Consider the following 21015-nt stretch of genomic DNA (forward strand, 5'->3'; position numbering starts at 1 on the left):
TATTTACCATGGATATCCGTTAAAAGATTCCTAACACTGAATGTGTGACAAACCCTTTCAATGTGGAACTGCGAGGAACATTAACTTTTTAAGACCCAAAATGAGGCAAACTTGAGAGGTATATTTATAGCATTTATCTGAAATGGTGACATCGTGCATTTTGCAAACGTGTTACCAATGCTTTGTTGAAAATGTGTTAACTGAATATAGTATGTACCATAGTTAAATGCATTTGCAAATGTTAGCTGTATTTGTTTGTTTGTATTACCTGTATCATACTACAGGTCATTAGAGTTTTAAATCTGGACTGGGAAAATACCCATCCACCTCCTATCGGTACACATTTGGGCTTATTGCATGCATTAGTCACTTAGTCCTCCCCATTTATGTTTGCCACATCTTATAGGTTTCGGAAGAAAGTCTTCTGTAGCACTTTATACATGTTCACACCATCCGGCTATACATTTGCTAAAGTCTATTGATGATTACCTTATTCATAGGATCATAGACCACTAGGCTACTGACCAGGAGTTCATTTTAAGCCTAGCCATTTCAACCCAATGTAATACCGTAGAAGTACTAGTCAATAGCCAAGACTGCATTACGTGATGACTGACCATGCCCAGCAGGGTTGTGGGTGCTATCCCCAGTAAGAATTTACAGTGACACATTCACTCGTCCAGGTTCCTCTTGAACAGTGTCATAGAGGTGCTCTGTTTCACATGAATTGGTAGCCTATTCCAAAGACATGGCAATCACTGGGAGATAAATTTGTCCCTCCAGCATGTCCTATTTAAGTCACAGGCCATATTTATGTCCCTGGAATGGGTAGCCCTATACCCATTTGATTTATGGATAAGCAGTAAGTTCATTAGGTTTGGGTCTTGGCTTGCTCTGTAGGCCAGGCATACGTTTCCCCTAAGAAGTCTATATGATATGGAGTATAGTGACAGGGATGTCAGTCGGTCCATGTAAGGCACAAGCTGGAGGCCCCTGATCTTCTTTGTTAGAAGTCTCTCTAATTGCTGCAGGTGCTTAGTATGGTACATACTGAATGGGGTATTATACTCAATTATGGGCTAGATAAATGCCCAGTATAGGAGGCTTATAACTTTATTTGCTCTCAAGGTGAGGGGCTTTACTAATCAAGTGAGCTACGTGGAAAGCTTTCCTTACAACGGTAGACACATGGTGGTCTAAGGTAAGGTAGCAGTCAACCTATGATCCCAGGTCCCTTACCATTTCATGGGTACTTAGAGTATTGTTGTTGATTTGATAGAGTGAAGGGACATTGTGCTGAAGGGAACGATGATGCATTTCTATGCATTCAGTTTGAGACAATGACTAATACACCAGCCGTTGGTCTGTGTGAAACCATCCTGGAGTACACTGACATCATTTGGGGATTCGATGATTGCACCTAGCTTGCAGTCAATCTGCAAACTTGGTCAGCCACAACCCTTTAGTTTTGACCTGAACTTCTGAGAAGTATATACCAAACAGTAGGGGGACCTACGCTGACCCCTGTGGCATCCCACTGGTAACAGGTCTGCTGGTTGATGTGGAGTAACCCACTTTGATAGCATGTGTCTAGTTTGTGAGCAAGTTGACAACCCATCTTACAAAGAAAGGGTTTACATTCAGTTTGCTAAGTTTACTGGTAATGTCTTATGTGAGATTGTGTCAAAAGCCTTTTACAAGTCAAGGTATTCTGTATGCACAGATTTGGTCTCATCAATAGCCTTGGTCACACTTTCAAAAAAATACACCAGATTTAACAGGCAGGATCTGCCCTTCATGAATCCAGGATTTGGACATCACCTATGTGTTTATTTATAAGGTCCATAATGATATGTTCCATGGTCTTACAGATGAGGCTGGTCAAGCTTATGGGTCTGTAATTACCCAGGTCTGTTGCTAGGCCACCTTTGTGGAGGGGAATAACTGAAGCTGTTCTCCATTCCCCAGGAACAAAGCTTGTTGTTAGGCTGTGATTGAAAAGGGTACTTAATCATGATGCTAATTTATATTTTAGCCTGTTTAGAAGACAGCCTGGGATGTCACCTGCTCCCATAGTGGCCATGTTCTTTGCCTTGGACTGGGCTTTGAGGATCTGCTCTTCAGATATGTAAGGTGGGGGCAAGTTTTGGGGAGGGTTTGTTGTAAGCTAGGAAGGGATAGGAATTAAATTTTTGCCCAAACTATCTGCTAATAGGTTTGCTATCTCTGTGGGGTCAGTGTGTGTGATACCACTGGCCAATAGTTCTACACATGCTTGGGTCCTACCCTTTAGGTTACATATATAGCTGTAAAAGGCCTTATGGTTATCCTTGGCAGTACTTGCTAGGTTTCTCTCAAAGGAGCTCTTGGAGGATTTGACAAGTTCTCTTATTTGTCTGTTAGGGCTGAGGAGGGTGCTTTCAATTGTTGGATCCTTGTCTTTTTTCTTGGACAGCAAGTTTTTGCATTTATTGTACTGTTTTTTGATGCTGGAAGTCCACCATGGTAACTTGATTTTATTTATGGCTCTGGATTTGATTCTATCCAGTACAGGCAAGTTTATACACTTATGCAAGTGATTGTACAGGGCTTTAGTGTAAGCTTTTGCATAGTTACCACACTCAACTTGGGATGGGTTTTGGAATGCATTTATAGCTTCATCTAGTTGGGTATAGTTTGTCTTAGTGAAGATTTTAGTTTGATTTAACCCTTTGGGAGTTTTACTGTTAGTTCGACAGTGACTGATTCGTGGTCAGTTTTAACTAATAAGGGTCCAACAGTTGCAGCAGAGCACCTGTTTGACATATTGGTGAGGACCACATCTAGAATGTTTGTTCCTCTTATTGGGGTATGGACAATTTGCTCCAGGGCACTGGAATTTACAAAGTCAAGGAACATTTGTGCTAGTGAGTTTGGGCTAGAATAGGATTCCCAGTTGATGGTGGGATAATTGAAATCCCCCATAACCAGTGTGTTCAGTAAAATTTAGATTGTCTTTAGTTTGGTTAAGTAGGCTTCATGGGTGTCATGACCCATGGAGGGAGCTCTATAACTGGCTAGGACTTGAATGGGGGTCTTACCCACCATAACCTGGACCTGGAGTAACTCCATGCAGTTGTCCACTGTAACTAGATGGAAGATAAATTTATCTCTAATATTGACTGAAACCCTGTCTCCTTTGGTTTTCATGTGTTAATTTTGTGGTCTAAAGGTGTGGAAGGCATTGCAGTCTTGCAGGGCCAGGGTACTTTCTGAGGCCTTAAACCAGGTTTCTGTGACTGCTCAGACATCTGCATCTTCTAGTGATAGAAGTGCTTCCAAGGAATGCAGTTTTTGGTTTAAGCTCCTAGTGTTTAGCAGCATGACCCTTATTTTGTTCTGATTGGATAATTTCAAATCAGTAATGTTGTTTTCGAGACCTTGCCTAAAAATGGTACTATGGGGAAGGCAAAAGCCTTTTTTCCAACAGCTGAATGCCTAGGTGTGCCAGGTACAAATCGTCTATGGCAAAGCAACGAAGTGTGTCAGCCATGGCTTCCCAGGCAGACAGGAACTGGATCCCCTTGGAATGACACCAAAAACTAAGACAGTTATTGAAATCAATAATTTTCTGTTTATACTGTGGCATCATTCTAGGTGAGAGTAGTATGCTGCTCAAGGCTAGGGATAAACCTGCCTGGGACACACACTCAGAGAGCTCAACCACATACTCAGAGAGCTCGACAATGTCTCTCTTCATAGTTCAACTAGCTACATCTCAGGTCATTCACACCAACATGAACTATGACAGAGTCATACTGGTACTCGTTGCTTAGAGACCTGAGTGTAGGCGTGATTTGGCAAATCCTGGCACCCAACAGGCAGCTGACTGTGACATTCTTCTTGCCCAGGCTGGTGAGTGGGACATCTCTGTTTCTCACTATTGATTCTCCAATGACAAGAAAACTTAGTTTTTGTGTGTTATGCCTTACAGCCTTGCTGGGTGAGACACTGGTGTTGCCATGTGTGATGGGGTGCTGTAGAGACTGTGTTAGCTGTAGCAGACTTGTGTATTGGAGGTCTCTAGTGTTTCAGTAAGTTTTTGAGAGAACCTCCACTTATGTGGATTTAAGTGTTTGATGCGTACTATGTGTGTGAGTAGTGGTATGCGTTTGAGCAGTGGCACTATGTGACTATGTAGTTGTGGGAGAGTTGACGACCTTTACTGTGTTACTGTTTTGAGAGAGAGAGACAGCATGGATTCTAGATTCTTGTTGTAAATGCATCTCTCGCTCTCTGCACTAGATTGTGTTAGTAGTAGAGGGGTGTCTGTGTACATGAGGCAATTGCAACGCTGCCTCAAGGGACCCAAGTCAACAAGGATGGCAGGAGAAACAAGGGTAGTCCAACTCATAATTCTAGGTTGAAGACTTGTCACTAGGGGTGGCTTTTCAGAAATAATCAAGGAGGAGCTTGGCGAATGGATATTTCTGCCTGGGTTTTGAGGGAAAAGTTGTTGAATTTAACTGTCAGCTTTGGCACACAATTGTGTGGTATTGTGCAGTGCTGCATGATGTGCAAACAAGCACAAACCTGCTCAGATATAGGGCTTAAATACCAGAAGCTAAAACTTGAAAAAAAAACTCTAACAAAATTCAAAAGGACCCATGTGTATGCTTATTCTAAGCCCTAGACCAGCCTCCCTTTACAGTCAGGTCCCAGTCATCAAAATTATCTCACAAAAGTGCATACAGTCCCTTCCAATCCAAAATGGCCAGGAAATGTGCTCAGAACAAACAAACCACTAAAAACACATTTCTAGAAGCAGCAGGCCTGGATCTGGACTGTGCTGCAGCTACTAGCCACCCTAGTTTCAGCAGGAAACACTAGAGAATGTTTAACTCAGCAGAAAAGTAGCAGTGAGACACTGAAAAAAATATTTAAAACTGCATAAAATCAGCCAGGAGGTTCTAAAGAATGATTTAAACAGTCAACAGGTCAGATAATTAAGTACTGCTTGGCATGAAAACCAGAGCAGGCAGAACAGATAGCTTTTAAAGAGTGAAAAAATACAAGTAAATACTTAAACAGCGGAGACAACAGAAATCTTGCTAAACAGAGAAAACAGCAATAAAATAAAATTTTACATGCACAGTGTAGTAGGCAGTTGCACCATAACAGTGCAGTTTAGTACACAGTAAATACAATATAAAATTAGGCTGTAGGCAATAAAAAAGTGCAGTAAATGTATAAATAAGCAAAAAAAAAAAAAAAAAAACCACAGGCAATTTATGTTTTCCTGAAAGCTGAGAAGCCTATAAGTTCAGTTTTATTTATAAAGTAACTTTATTAGTACCTCAACAAACATGCCTTGAGAACTGCACAACCATTAAGTAAAGCTTTAGAACACAGGGAGTACACATAGTCATGATAATGGGCAACCATGACAGTGAAATGTTCAACAACAGGAAACATATAAAGACATTTAAAAAGGGGGGGGGGTATAACACTGACAAAACTGATGGTTAGAGGAAAAAATGATAATGTTATGATAAGAAATTCTGTTCTCAGTCCATTTTGTTGCACCTGTGAGACTGAATAATCCATTTCTTCATCCACTCTTACTTGGAATTCTGGAGCCTAGTTACCTATTGTGGCAAGTAAAGGGCATAAGAGAGGAAAATATTAAACAACTGACAGCAGTCCATCACAGGGACACATGGGACACATGCACATTCACACACATCACACACACACACACACACACACACACACACACACACACACACACACACACACACACACAAGGTCATATATATGTATATATGGAAGCCCTGTTTGCTGCTGGATAGTTGATTGAGGCTTAGAACCTAGAACCTTAAAGATCATCCATGTCCTGTCATAGAAAGACAGGACAAGTGAGATTGCATTACTTTTTCTCTTTTTTTTCTCAGTTTGTGCTTCTAGCTGTGGGAATGTGTTTGTATCTACAGGTTTGGGGAATGGAGGCTCCTAGACTGTTGTGCAAAGGACTTGCCCCTACAACCATACAAAAATATGCTTTGTGTTTTGCAGTTATGTAACTGTTCCAAGCTATAAGGTGTTTTGGGTCTGACTATGCTGACAATATTCATGATATAGTTCTTACCTATTCTGAAATTCTGTGTTATGTTATCACACCTTTAAAAGGAGCATTTTCCTCATCCCAATGTTATATTTGCTTTACCTAGCAAGTCCTGAAGATGTCTGTCATAAAATTCTTTAGATGGAGTAATTCCAGCCAAGGCATGGAGGACTGTTACAGCAAAAACAAGGTATGGAAGCAGCTCTTCCCAATTTATCCATACTATTCTATAACTTCCTGAGTAGATAATCCCGGATTTCAATGTTTATTAAAAGTGTTCAACTAGCTCATCTGCTTTATGATGTTATACTGATGTTTTTAATTGCTTCACTTTAAAGAAATTGCAGAGTTCATCAGTTGCTCTGGACATGAAAAAACACCTTTGTCAGTAAGGATTTCTAGAGAAAATCTCCACTGCAGAAAACACTAATAGCCATTCTTTTGCTACTGACAATTATTCTCATATCAGCATTGCTTGTGGAAACTACGTTACATATCTGGACATCATCATCAGTATGCACTGTGAGTTTTACTTGATTTACACATAGGTCTACTATTTCCATTGCTATGCCCTCAAATGGGACATTCATTATAGGCAACTGGTATGAAAGGTTACTAAACCCTGGGTTAGGGACTGTCATTTGACAGTTTCCATTGGGTGCACAGTAACAGTTTATTTGCTTTATAACCACTGGCAGGTAAAGTCTAGCTTGAGCTCAAACCTTTTTTCTTATCTGTGTCCAAATGACAACGCATTACATGACAATGTGCTAACCTGACTATAAGTACTTTAAATGACCATGGAGCAAATACGTTGCTTGGCATGTATTCTTATTCTTTGGTTACCCTGCACAGTGTCATTTTTTAAGTCAAAGTATAATTGTGAAGAAGTACTACTATTTCTTTTGTTCTCTTGTTCATTATTATTTTTATTTAAATTTGTTGGCTAGGGTGGATCAATGATCCCTATGAACATATTTCAGTCTGAGAGTACAAAGCAACATAGTATACAATACAGCAAACAAAGTAAGACATGGCATTATACAAAAAATGGAAAATTTACTTCTATATGCAATATTTACAAGTGTGATATATATATATATATATATATATATATATATATATATATAAAGATATATAAATATATATATATATATATATATATATATATATATATATATATACACACACACACACACACACACACACACACACTCACACACACACACACACACACACACACACACACACACACACACACACACACGCACACACACACACACACACACACACACACACATACATGAATATAAAATCCAAGAAACAGATCTAAATACAGATGTATTTGGTCCTGAAGAAGAAACGATCTTTGTATTAAGATGTCCATTAGACAACACAAAAATCAATACTGTAAGAAGGAGTCAGAACATATTTATGAATCTTCTCTTGAAATCCCAGCCTGTGTTGAATATACCTTACCCAGGAGAGATATTCCTGACACTTTGAAAAAGACTGTAAAGATAAGCAAGTCATTTAAATAAGGAAAAATATGGATAGCCTGTAGTCTGCAGTGGACTATCACAGGAGACAGGCATTTTGTGAACACTCTTGGTGCGGTGGATAACCCACAGGGTAAGGCATAGAACTGATAATGCGATCCTGACTCACAAATCTATAAGAAAGACCTGAAATCTGGGTGAATATGAATGTGATGATATGCATATTTTTATATCTATGATCACTACAAAACTCAAGCAAGGAAAAAGTTGTAATAAATTGTGAAGTGACAGCATTTTGAATGTGATACTATCACAGACTGGGACCAGAAACAGCCTTGAATAAGATCTTTCAACTAACAAAGGAGGAGGAATTGCTTCTATTAGCCCCTATGACAGCATGTGTTGTTAGACAGGGAAGAGAGGTTTGTCTGTCAGATGAGGAGGAATTCCCTGGGAGAGATCCTAGCACTGGTTCATAGGTTCTTGGGAGGTTACTAGGCTAGTAGCCCTAGAGCCTTTACAAGCCTAACCATGTTAATCCCAAGTATCCCCATGAGTTCTTTTTGGGCAGTTCGCATAAAGATTTTCTGAACAGACTGGGTCTGTGATCAACACCCGCTATCCCTGTCCATGAGGGACATGGTTACTACCCCAGGGATGAATTTGCAGACTCCTATTCAATTATCTAGGTTACATTTGAATACAGTTAGTGAGGAACTCTGTTTTACATGAATAGGAAGTCTATTCCAGAGAAGTGGCAGTCTCTGGGAGACATATCTGTCTCTCCAGCATCTTCTTTTAATGTCACACACTAGGTTGAGATCCCTAGAGTGACTAACTCTTGTACCATTTGATTTGGAGATGTGCAGCATTTCGATTAGGAAAGGATAGGAGATTGCTCTATAGGCCAGGAACAATTCAACTGTTTGCACACTATACGATACAAAGTAAAGTGACAGGGCTTTCAGCCTCTCCACATAGGTCATGATTTGGAGTCCCTGTATTTTCTTAGTAAAAACATCTAGATTCCTATTGTATTATCGACAGCTTAGGATGTTGAATCTTAAATGTTGACACCTAAGCATCGAAAGCTTACAACAGCAAATGGCCACATAATCAAATTTTTTCCTCAGTAAAGAATTTGTGTGGCCGTTATCGGGGATTTGTCCTTTCCACAATGTAGAACGATCTTGGATTTGGTATTATATTTAGTTGGGGGGGTGGGCAGCACAGCCCTCCACATCAGATGGTGTGGAGGGTAAAGCCCCCCACTATGTTTGGGTGTGTTTGTTTATTTTGTTTATGGATGGCCACGCAAATTCTTTCCAGAGGAAATAATTCGATTATGTGGCCGTTCTCTATTGTAACTTTTGACACTTAGGTGTCAATGTTTTAGGGTTCAACAACCTAAGCTGTCAATGATATGATATAGATGCAAACACCTGAGGTCTCTCCAGTTGCTGCAGGTGTCTGGTGAGATACATGCAAAAGGGTGCATTATACCCTATTAGTGGTCTGATGAGAGTCAAGTACAGTGAAGTTATAGCATACCTTGACCTGCATGCTCTGTCCTTGCTTATTAGATGGACTACATAGAAAGCTTTTCTTCTCCGTTGAAGGATTTAATGATTGCTCTCAGTTTGCAATCATCAGCAAACTTGGTGTGCCAAAGGCCATCTACTTTGGCTTGGAATTGTGAGAAATAGATGCCAAAAAGTAAATGGCCCAGCACAGAACCTTGTGGTACTCCACTGGTGATGGGTCTAATGGTGGAGTCACCTCTTCTGACAGTTTGTTCTGTCAGTGAGCCATTTAGCTATCCATCTAGTAGTGTAAGGGTTAAGCCCTATCTGGGAGAGTTTCACAATGATGCCAGAGCAGGGAATTGTCTCCAAAGCTTTGGCAAGGTCGAGACAGGTGGTGTGCACTGTCTTACCTTTGTCCATGGCCTTGGTGACAGTTTTAAATAAGTCTACCAGGTTTAATAAGCATGATCTACCCTTAACAATGACAAATTGAGTTAGGTCCAGTGTATGGAGGTCACCTGTGTTCTTGTTGATAAGGTCCATGATAATTTTTTCCATGGCCTTGGAGATGAGGATGGTTAGACTTAAGGGACTATAGTCCCCATGGTTAGTTGATGGCCCCCCCTTTGTGCAGGGGAATTACTGTTGCTGTTCTTCATTCTGCAGGAACATAGCCAGCTCTCAAGCTGTGATTAAAGAGAACACTAAGTGGATCTGCTAGGTTTTGTTTTAGATTGTCTTGTAAACAACCTCTGGTATTATCTGGTCCCACTGAGGCCATGTTTTTGGCCTGAGCGATTGCAGAAATGAATTGTTTTCTAGAGATACTAGGTAGAGGGCTGGTGTCAGGTATGCTTTCGGATATTGTAGATGGAATGTGGGGGGTGAAGTTTGCACTGAATCTGTCAGCTAGCATGCTGGAGATATCTTCTGATGTAATATGAGTGATCCCATCTACAACCAGTTCAGCACATAGCTGGGCATTCCCTTTTAGACTTTGGACATAGTTAAAGAGCACCTTATGATTATCTTTGGTTAGAGATGCAATTTTAGTTTCGTAATTTACATTAGAAGATTTTACAAGATTTCTAATTTTCTTGTTTAGGCTTAGCAGTAAACTCTTCCTCTGCAGAGTGATATCCCTCTTGTGATTGGACAACATTTTCTTCCTTTTGTTATATAATCTCTTTATACTTGAAGTCCACCATAGTGGTTTGTGTTTATGGGAAGACCTGGTTTTGATATGGTCAGATACAGCAGAGTTTATGCAGTCACTTAAGTGTTTCTACAAGGCATTTGCGTACACTTCTGCATAATGATCATTGATATCTGCGATTGTGGATGGTATGAAGCTTTTTATACCATTCATTAGTGGGCTGTGGTTAGCTTTTTTTCCTGTGAGTGTGTCAGTTCCAGTAGTTACCTCAAACAAGACTGATATGTGGTCTGATCTAATGAGGGAAGGCATCATGCATGGGGAAGTACAGTGACCCCCCCCCCCCATTTTGGGGAATATTATGTCCAGAATATTAGAGCCCCTAGTCTGGGTGCAGACTATCTATTGCAGTGCATATGTGTTATCAAAGTTCAGGAACTTCTGGGTGAGCATGTTTTTGCTCATGTATGTCCCCCAGTCTATGGAAGGATAGTTGAAATCTCCCATGACTAGGGTGTTGAACTGTATGGTGGGGGATTCCAGTAAATCGAAGTAGGTGGTGTGCTTATCCCAGTTAATGGTGGGAGATCTATAGCTAGCAATGATGTGGTATGTTACTTTCCCAATAGTTAATTGGACATGTTGTAGTTTGACAGAGTCATGCTGTTTGACCATTCTCAAAGTGTATTTGGTTTTAATGAAGATGGATACAGCTCCACATTTGGTTCCTTCACACTCATTTTGAGGTCTGACTGTGTGGAAGGCATTGTAGCCTTGCATGGCTGGGGTGCTCTCACTGGCCTTGAACCATGACTCAGTAACTGCACAGACATCAGCATTCTCCAAGCTGAGTGCTTCCAGGGAGTGCAGTTTCATGTTTAAACTCCTAGCATTAAGAAGCATGACCTTGAGTTTTTCTCAATTAGATTTTGCTACATTGGAAAATTTGTTGTTTTGACATTGACTAAAAAAGGCACTATAGGGAGGCAAGGACCTTTGCAGCATCCAGAAGCCAAGGGGAGTCAGGTGCAGACCATCTGTACCAAAGCAGCGAAGTTTGTCTACCATATCCTCCCAGGATGACAGATACTGGATCTCCCTGGACTGATACCAGAAGCTGAGCCAATTATTGAAGTCAATCATTTTTTGTTTATATTGTGGCATCATCCTGGGTAAGGGTAGGATACTGCTTAGCACTATGGACATACCTGTCTGGGACATATAATCAGAGAGGTCTGTCATGTCTCTCTTCATATAGTCCAAATATGTCGTCTCAAGTCATTTACTCCAATATGGACTATGACAGAGTCATTATGATACTTGTTTTTGAGTGTCTTGAGTGCATGCATGATTTGTCAGATCCTGGCACCTGATAGGCAGCAAACCATGACCATCTCCTTGTCCAGTCTGGTGAGGGGGACATCTGTGTGTCTCACTATGGTGTCACCTATGACCAAGACATTTGATGTGTTTTGCCTTATGGGGTTATTTGTTGAGACATGGGTGTGTGTACTGATGTGTGTAGTGGCTTCTTTTTGCTTAGTGGTGAGTGTTGATGGTGTATGTTTTGGAAGTTTCTTTTCTTTTGGTAGGCTTTCAGTGAGTTCCTCTATGTATGTGGGTTTCTGTGTCCTGACCTTATTTTGTGTAAGAGGTGAGGTTTGTGTGATCGGTAACACGTGTGCTGACAACGTGTTTGATGTCTGGTTTGTTTTTACGTGAAAGAATTGACTCCAGTTCCACAGTGTATTTGCATCTCTCACATAGGGTGTTAGTTTGCTTTAGGAGCAAATGGTTGTCAGTATACATGAAGCAATTGTTACATTGTCTCAAGTTGCCATCTGTAGTGATGATGGATCACATGCAGAAGTCATACATCTGAAACAATCTGTTGCCAAAAACAGAAATTGAGGTTCACACTTTCTGGAAGTTTTAAGGGACTGCCAGGGTGGAAGGGAGAAATGATGGAGGTTCACACTTTCTGGAAGGATTAAGGGACTGCCTGGGTGGGTGGGAGAAAAGGCCCTCATACAGTCATTCTAACATACAGGATTGTCCTTTGTTCTGGGAGGTTGCCGTTTTCTTTTTGAAACCTGTTTGCCACTGCATTTTATACATTTCCTTACCAGTATTTTGCTGTGGCTGTTTATTTCATTTTTTACTAAACTTAGACGAGGGGGCAAGGAATCCCATGGAAAACATAGAGAAGGAGAGCTGAAAAATTGAGAGATTTCTTGAATCAACTTTCCTTACCAATCACACTTTTTGATTACCTCTGAAATAGAAGGTCCAAAAACTAGTTTTCTATCCAAGGGAGAATTCAAAAGCTCATTTTTACATTGTCTGGGTGGTTCTGAGAATGCAGACAGGCAAGTCTCCTCAAAACAATTCTAGTGACAGCAGCTCTGTTACTTGCACTCACAGAGTCACAGATGCATTTCAAACAATAAGTAGTGACTTGGAAAATAAATAAAACTAAATTACACAGACCGGATTTCTCCTGACAGAGAGAAATTGATACTAATATATTAATCATGCTTAAACAATTAGTTAAAAAAAATCAGCATATGAGCCTGACAACTGAAAATTCTAAAAAGCAGAATTTCAGAAGCCTTTGCTTTCTTCCCAGACTTATTGAAAGTCAAATGTCAGAAGGAGAAGGATTAGTATTAATAAAATCTTCAGCAGCAGCTGGATTCACTAAAGTAATAGCTGCTGGGTCACATCTGATATCAGTGTATATAAACTTAAAAGATGGAGGAACGTATATGTAATCTATCTGCTTTTTTAGAGGCAGTTATTTGACTGTTAGGAGAAACACAGGCTGCAACCGAAACATCCTCCAAGGTAGAAGGAATGGGAGGAATAGGTGACGGTTCTAGAAATTCCAGTTGTAAGAAATCATAATCATTTCTGAGGGAATATCACTATTTCCAACTAAAATAAATTATTCATTCTGGAAATAGTTTAAGAGAAAGTGAGTCCTTCCTAGGGACTGTCAGATACTACACTCTCCTCAGAATCTGAATCATAAATCTGGGAGGGGGAACAAACCTACATCTCTTTTTCCTAACACTCCCCACAGGTTCAATGTCTTCAATCTTTTCAGGGAAAGAGGAATCCCTGTTTCTTTTACCAGAAACAGTCTTAAAAATGAGTCAAGCACTTGCACTAAACCATGAGATAAGCCTAATATACCACTCCTGTGCAGAGTAACTGAAACAGGGAAGATATATGTTTGTTTATTTATTCATTTTTTGTTGTTGTTTCTTTTTGACAGGAAATTCTAAAAAAACAGACCCAGACCCACAGAAAAAAAAACTCCCTAAGGCTGGCCTAGCATTCTGGCTAAGTAGAGACACTTAACTTGTCCCTTCTACCAGGACCAACAAGACTAGCTCTCCCTTGCCCACTAAGGACACATCAGCACTTACAGAGGACATGTCTAACCCCTGGTATATGGTGGCATAGGGCCTACAGTATAGCGATCCAAGGGAAATGATGAGTGGTCCAAGGAGCCAACTTTGGTCATAGAAAAGTTAACCAGTTGTGGCTAAGACAAACAATCAGCCTGCTGTAGTGCCAAAGGCTGCTTCAAATTTTTTTTTGTGACTGGAAGAAGGTATAACTGAGTAGCATCATGTTTCATGTTCAACCCCAAAACATTGGCTGATTCCCAGGAAAACATAGCAGCAATAGTCAATAACAGATGTTAAGCGACAAGAAGTAACTCTTTCTGAGAAAACACACACACACACACACACACACACACACACACACACACACACACACACACACACACACACTCGCACACACTTGCGCACACACACACACACACACACACACACACACACACACACATGCACGCACACATACACACAGTTATCCTAGTTCCAAAAACTGAAATAACAACAGCTTCTCCACAGAAAAAGCCGTTTTAAGTAATTTTAACATTTTTTGCCACAAAAATAAAATAGTGAAATTCCTATTTAAAAGTGTAAACAAGTCACATGGCAGTAAAAAAAACACATTTTATTATCTCAAAAGTTATAATTTTACAGAAAAAATATTTTTAGGTAAAAAGTAAAGTGGAAGGTATATTTACCTAAATGGCACTTATCTACCCAGCAATGTAACAGTCACTGTTAATCTTCAAAAGTATGCAAAGGAGCACTATCTTTGGCAGCAGGAAATCTCTGACAGTCTTGAATGCCCAAACCTGAATTTTAGTTAGGTCAGTTTAAGGTGACTAATGGTTTGTGTGCATGGGTGGTACAGTGAAACTTTGGAAGCTGGCAGCTGTTTTATCCTTAGCAGGATATAATCCATATAACTTAGACTACTGCAGTTGTTGTTGTTGGGTCTTTTAGCTTTTCCCGGTTAGGTGTCGCCACAGCGGAACACCGGTCCACTAATGATTGGCAGTAGATGTTTACATGCCGAGTTGCCAGCCCTGACAAACAACCGTTGCAGTAGGGATCATAAAGATGAACATTTGTATTAAAAGATGGAATGGATAGGTATTTTAGAACTTTCTATTCACAATGTATTAATCCTTGCCCTTCTGGTCAAGGTTTTAAGACTGCAAAGTGTCCACAAAATGCATATATATATATATATATATATATATATATATATATATATATATATATATATATATACACACACACACACACACACACACACACACACACACATATATATATATATATATATATATATATATTTGTGTGTGAGTGTATGTTTGCATTTGGTAGGTTTGTTTATACAAAAAAGCTCTTTTTTGAAATTTCATGGAAAACAAATATATATAATAAATATGTAACTTGTAGTATTGCAGTAAAGGCTATAATAGTGGTTAAAAACACTATACAGGGCTTCTTTTCATTCTATGGCCTTCCCTGCATTATGTCTGAATGCAAATCACCATTTTAATGATTTTTTTTTTAAATCATTAAAAATGTACTCCTTTGTTCAATGCATCACATTTACAAACAGAAATGATAGTTTGAATGAAAAGAGGAATACTGTCTGACTCAGTCAGTAGTATTATAAATAAAGTAGTGACCTTTCCCTTTTAAACTGGTGGTGCTTCCCCTATAAAGAGCTCTTCATTTAGCTACTTCTCAAAACCAAACTTTCTTCAGTCACTTGATAATGTAAGTAAATTCTGCTGCAATCTTTTCCAGGAGGATCCTATTGTTAAAGCTGCTACTGATATATTTGACTTCTACTCCCATTTAAAAAGTTGTATTGATAAGGCAGCCTCTATCTACAACAAATATAATGAGGCCTTTAAAAACAACCCCTGTGGTGGAATACCCATATATATAAATTATATAAAAAGAGAAAGAAACTACTTAAGGCTTGTAAAAGTTTTCACTACACCTAACTTAAGAGCATATTTAGGCAAACTAACAAAGCATAAGGGAACTATTAGGAAGCTCAAAGCTGAGTATGAACTTAAAATAACCACTAAAACTAAAAATAGCTGCAAATCATTTTTTATCTATGTCAGGAAGTTAAGAACTAACACCAAACTGTGTTTAGACCTAGTCCAGAATAATATTACAATCTGTAGTCAAATGAAATGAAAAAGCTAATATACTAACCAACAAATTTAGTGCAAATTTTAGTTCACCTACAGTAATAGCTATCTCACAGGCTCCACAGTCCTAACCATCCCTTTAATTACTATGGAGCAAGTTCACTCAGCCATTTCAAAAACTAATAATATTTCATCCATGGGACCTGACGACATAGTAGTTTGGCTGGTTATCAGTGTCTAATATGGTCTTTCTGAATCCCTGCTTAAACTTGTTAATCCAAGCCTCTTCACTCATTATAGTCCTGAAGTCTGGAAAACAATTATCGTAATGACACAAGGGTGGCCCAACCACAGACCCTGGTAACTATATACCCATTATTCTCACTAGCCTCTTATGTAAAGCTATGGAGCACATTATTTCAGACTTCAATAATCTGGACAATGAAAGTCCCTTAACCCTGGACCCTCATCAATTTGGCTTTATTAAAGGGAATTCCTGTCTCCTTAACTTCATTAATTAGCTGAAAAGTAACTGAAGCAGAAGATAGTGGTTATACATCTAGACCCATGCATGCATTACTGATAGAGTTATAAATCTGAATATAAACCTTTACATCATGCAATGGATAGCTAACTGGCTGTCTGAGAAAACCCATGTGATTAGAGCAGTAAGTGCCACTTCAGAAAGCAAAATGGTTACCAGTGGCTCAGTTCTGGGCCCTCTTCTATTTGGCATATATTTCTCAAACCTTCAGGACAGCACTTCTGGTCTATGGTTAGCTAAGTTTGTAGATAACTGTAAATTGGGTGTAGCTATTCAATCTTCAGCTGACTCACAATTGCTCCAAAATGACTTAGCTTAATTGGAGCAAGGACAATGGTCTCAAATTAAGTGTTCAAAAATGTAGACTAGTTCATTTTGGTAAATACATTTTTTTTTTCATTTAACATTTGTTGACTGGGAAAGTCCGACTAGGTTCCACAGACAGTGGAGGCCCGGGGAGACATACTCCAAACGCATGTCTTTAGAATATGGGAGGAAACCAGAGTACCCAGGGGAAACCCACGCGAATGGAGGGAGAACATGCAATCTCCGCACAGAAGGCATCCCAGCCAAGAATCGAACTAGAAAACCTCTTGCTGTGAGGTGACAACGTTAACCGTTGCACCACTGCGCCCCCCTAAAATGGTTTCACTTACTATATATAGGAGATGCAACACTCCAATCAGACACTGTTGTAAGGGAACAAGGTACTCATGATAATTTCTTAGCATTTGACCATCATGTCTCCATAGTAGCTTGGAAAGCCTTTTATCTGGGCCATCTAATTTCCAAAGGCATCTCCACTAGATCAAAAGCAGTGTTAATTGTGCTTTAGTTATATTTTATTAGACCTATCATTGAATATTATGCACCTTCTGGTAAGGATTTATCTAAACATATCACACAGGTTTTGAGACCTCAGAGATTCATAGCTAAAAAGATCAGTGGCCTCAAAAAGTTTAGTTATTAGGAGAGCCTAGAAGCCCTTTTTGTTACTATGTAAATTACAGACTCCTCACTGGAAATTTATGTTTAGGCTTTTGTGCCGTGAAAAATCTTACCCTAATTGGTCTCTTACTCATTCGCAGAACTATTAGGTTCATTGATTAGTACTAGGCCATCTGCCCTTGTGGGCCATTTTAAGCCTAGTCAATTAATCCACATGAGAATCAAACCCTGCACCTTGCGTCTGTAAGGTAAACACCTTAACCATTATACCAACCTCCCACCCTAAATAAAGGACTCCTACCCTTTTTGATAGGTGTTGTGGGATTTTGTACATCCACCTCAGCTACCACCAACTGAAGCAGATGGAGCCTTGGCTTAATGTTGCAACCGAAGGATGACATGCTAAGGAGTGCAGAACCCCCTTATGCTACACTGCTATGTGAGCAACCATTTCCTTGTGCAGAATAAACCTCCCAGCCTTCTGCACTAAAGGCAAGTGGGCTACCTGTTGTGCCACTGGCACTCAGCTAAAGGAACCAAACCTTTATCAGCAGATAAATAAGATACAATAGTGTGACATTTTCATATCCCAACATATCCCTCATTGCTGGATCAAACTTGGACTACATCTCAAGCATAGCATCACCTTTGCCACCTTAAAGGTAAATTTAGATAACTGGATGGACAGCCACAAATTCTCTCCCTCGCTATCCTGTCTTGTCCTCCCTTGAGGCTAGAGGGAAATTTCAAATAGGAATTTTTGGCTAGGTTTAACATTAGGTTTAACATTGTCAGCAGACTGATTGCTTGGTACATACCAGTGAACCTAAATATGTGCATCCTAAAAGTTGTCTCAAAAGCTACATCATACTCCACAAGAGTTAATGGACTTTATATCTGACAGATACTTTAATGACCGGTATCTGTGTGATGCGTAATCGTCATATCTTATCTGCTGCTAAGAAGAAGCAAGAATCAGAAAAGTTACAATTAAAAATAGACAAGGTGAGTTGTTATTCATTATGCCTTCTATAAAGCACTTTAAAGTCTTAAAGACATTCACAATTGCAACAACCCTTATAGTAAATAAAGATCATCAATTTAAAGGTCAAGTCTTTGGTCAGAATGATATTGTTAATATTTGTGACACACACTATCACAGAAGACTCAAGTCTAACAAACTGAAGCATTAACAAACCACTGCGTTTTCTGGCTAAAGTGCTTCATTTGTAATTACATGTGTGGTGAAATAGTTTGATTGCTTCTTACTCACATACTTTCAAAACTGTAGTTTAATTGAGAGAGATAGTTTCATCATCCATAAGGTAGAAAACAGCTTTGTCTTAAAAAAAAAATCAATTGCACTTATTTAAATTCTTTTCATGCTATTCTAGATTGTATTTACTTGAAAGTATTCTGGAGCTATAGAACTATTATGTGGTACTAAAGAAACTAAAAACTCAATTTACATAGCAAAGTTTTATTGAGAAAGACTGAGGATAAGTATGCCTAAATTACCTAAAACTGTTTTTGTCACAATGAGGCTGTCTTTAAGTATACAAAATTCTTCATATATATGCCTATTTTTTGTGTAAGTACTGTCATTTCAAATGCAAATGGAGTGACTGGCATACAGCCAATTCACTGCCCTTAATGTTACTGTGCTCGAAATTCTAATCACAAAGCAGCATAACCTAATGAATAATTTGCAATTAAGCAGCATCGTCTTCATCAGTGTTCTGGTAATGAGAGCTTAGCATTCAGGTAAAGTATATAAGCACAGCCAAATGGATCTAATTCCATATTAAAGGACAGCTACAGTCTCCAGGTTGCTTTTGTTACAATACCAAACAATATTATAGGGAGAGGATTTTTGTCATTTGTATGCCAATACTTTCCATTCAATAACAGCCCCAACAGCTCTATATGGCACTTTTACCTTTGAGCTATGTTTCTACAGAGTCCTTCATAAGGATTCAAAAGGCCTTTGTAACCATGTTGCACTTTCCTTGATAGCCATGTGCCCTTTATCAGTGCCCAGTCAGATTGCATGTTTTGGTGGTGGAACATATCCGTAAAGTAGCATCCTTCTTTGTACAGTCTTCTATTTGGATAAGGCAGGTTTGTCAAGGCTTGGTTGATTCTAGCTTAATGTTTTGAGTGGGTATTTATACAACAAATATTTAAGAACCACACACCATAAATAGCCTTTCATCTGCAAATCATGCAGCATGCTTTAGGTACGGCTTGTGGACTTAGGGTTCTCCCTGCTGGATGATAGCTCCTGATAGAGACTGATGTTGTCTGTCACATCTGCAGCTACTACTGCACTGAATTTAGACAGAATACTGACCCATATTTTCTTGATCTAAAAAAAAAGAAAGTTTACTTTTTCCCCATTTTACTAGCCTATCAGATCCTCAACCTTGTCATACACAATGTCTCACAAGTGAAGGTAGGTAACTTATCCGTTCATCAATGATTTGAGAGAGTTTGACAAATGTGGAACCTATTTTAATATTCAGTAATGTCATGTGGAATAAAGAAAATGTCCATACTATCCACCAAAGCAGTTCACTTTCTTGGCACTCTGAGTACTGCTGATAGCCCTTGGTTTATTATTATAGCTAGTAAGTATATTATTGGTAGATTTCCTCTTGTCAAGCTTTTGACATGTTGCCAATTGCTTGTCAATTAATTAAATAAAAAATAGTAATAATACAATAAAAAGATCTTGTATCCTTTTTTTCATATTCCCTTGACCCTTATTGACCATCAGTTGTCAGGCTGCCCTCCCATGGTTCAGCTGCCACCCCCATAAAATGCCCAATGAGAGGAGAGGGGACAGGGATATCCCGTATATTACCACCACATATGAGGCCATCATTAGCAGGCATGGAGCTCACATAGAGAAGATATGGTGACTGAATCATAATATATGCTGCAGACAGGGCTTTCTGATAATCCTTACACCTATGAGGAGACATCTTCTATATAGGCAGCATGAGGTGTGATAAATGAACTTCTGCCCACCTGATGCCCTATCCTCCTCAACCCACCCATTCGCCAAAGCCTGGCATATATTCACCTGGTTCTGATCTCCACCAGTTTTTTAAGGACTGCATTGTTTGCACCTACCATCCTGAATGAGCATGCATACTTCCCCACCAGACCATGGTGCCCCAGAGCTACTTATCAAACTTAGATCTACTGTGTCATAGTTAGGGCTTTATCCTAAGCCACTGAGTTGGCAACTTGACTTCATTCTGACAATGCATTCAGAATAACTGTGATATCCACCATGATAGAAAGGAATCACACTCTTTTCATTGCACTAACTTTTCTTCTGCCCTCCTTTTGCATAATATGCATAGATTAATAAATGACATGTAATATACTGTTCCTCTGAAGATATGGTTATCTAATATACTGCTTTGATATGGTGTTATATAAAAAAAAAACAGCAGGGAGTTCTATAATACACTTACATAAAAAAACATTTTCTAACCTTTTCTAGAGTGTCTTGTTTCATACATTCGAATAGAAGCACAATAAAGCTTTTATTTAACCACAGCAGCTGCAACAGTTAAAGAAGGCATCAGAAAATACTGTAAACACATTTTCACAGTGCCTTTGGCATTCATGTTACTTGGCTAGTAGACAAATATTGAGCTTAAAGCTCGTCATATAA

This window comes from Protopterus annectens, chromosome 10.part0 (genome assembly GCF_019279795.1).
Source record: "Protopterus annectens isolate FY-2018-M chromosome 10.part0, PAN1.0, whole genome shotgun sequence".
In the NCBI taxonomy this organism is placed as follows: domain Eukaryota; kingdom Metazoa; phylum Chordata; order Ceratodontiformes; family Protopteridae; genus Protopterus; species Protopterus annectens.